Genomic DNA, 1,416 nt, shown 5'->3' with positions numbered 1-1,416 from the left:
TCGGGGCTCAGGGACTCGCTGAACTCGGCCATGGCCGCCACCCGCTCCGCCTGCGCCTGCGACGCCGCCCGAATGTCCTCGGGGTCCTCAGCCCCGCACAGAGCCTGGGGACAGCGGGGACATTGGGGACATTGGGGACATTGGGGCCATTGGGGACACTGGGGACATTGAGAGCATTGAGAGCATTGGGGACATTGAGAGCATTGGGGACATTGGGGTCAATGAAAACCATTGGGACATTGGGGACATTGGGGACATTGGGGACATCGACAATGTTGGGGACATTGGGGACACTCAGGGTGTTGGGGACATTTCGGGTGTTTGGGACATTGGGCTCAATGAGAATTATTGGGGACATTGAGAGCACTGAGAGCATTTGAAACATTGGGGACACTGGGGACATTGGGGACATTGAGACCATTGGGGACATTGAAGAGTATTTGGGACATTGAGAGCATTGAGAGCAATGGGGACATTGGGGACATTGAGAGCACTGAGAGCATTGGAGACATTGGGGACATTGGGGACACTGAGAACCATTGGGGACATTGGGGACATTGGAGACATTGGGGACATTGAGACCATTGGGGACACTGGGGACATTGAGTCCATTGGGGACATTGGGGACATTGGGGACATCGGGGCCATCGGGGCTCAGGGACTCGCTGAACTCGGCCATGGCCACCACCCGCTCCGCCTGCGCCTGCGACGCCGCCCGAATGTCCTCGGGGTCCTCAGCCCCGCACAGAGCCTGGGGACATTGGGGACATTGGGGACATTGGGGACATTGAAAGCATTGGAGACATTGGGATCACTGGGGACATTGGGGACACTGAGACCATTGGGGTCATTGGGGTCAATGAGAACCATGGGTGACATTGAGACCATTGGGGACATTGGAGAGTATTTGGGACATTGAGAGCATTGGGAACATTGGGGACATTGGGGACATTGGAGACATTGGGGACATTGGGGACATTGGGGACATTGGGGACATTGGGGACATTGGGGACATTGGGGACTTTGGGGACATTGGGGACATTTGGGGTGTTTGGGACATTGGGCTCAATGAGAATTATTGGGGACATTGAGAGCATTTGAAACATTGGGGACAATGTGGACATTGGGGACATTGAGAGCATTGAGACCATTGGGGACACTGGAGAGTATTTGGGACACTGAGAGCATTGAGAGCAATGGGGACATTGGGGACATTGAGACCATTGGGGACATTGAAAGCATTGAGAGCATTGGGACATTTGGGGACATTGAGTCCATTGGGGACATTGGGGACATTGAAGAGTATTTGGGACATTGAGAGAACTGAGACATTTGGGACATTGGGGACATTGGGACATTTGGGACATTGGGGACATTGGGACATTGGAGGATATTTGAGACATTGGGGACATTGGG

Source organism: Malurus melanocephalus, unplaced genomic scaffold, assembly GCF_030028575.1.
Source record: "Malurus melanocephalus ecotype Western Australia unplaced genomic scaffold, MMel_1.1 scaffold_1910, whole genome shotgun sequence".
NCBI lineage: Eukaryota > Metazoa > Chordata > Aves > Passeriformes > Maluridae > Malurus > Malurus melanocephalus.
Note: the sequence above shows the minus strand (reverse complement) of the source record.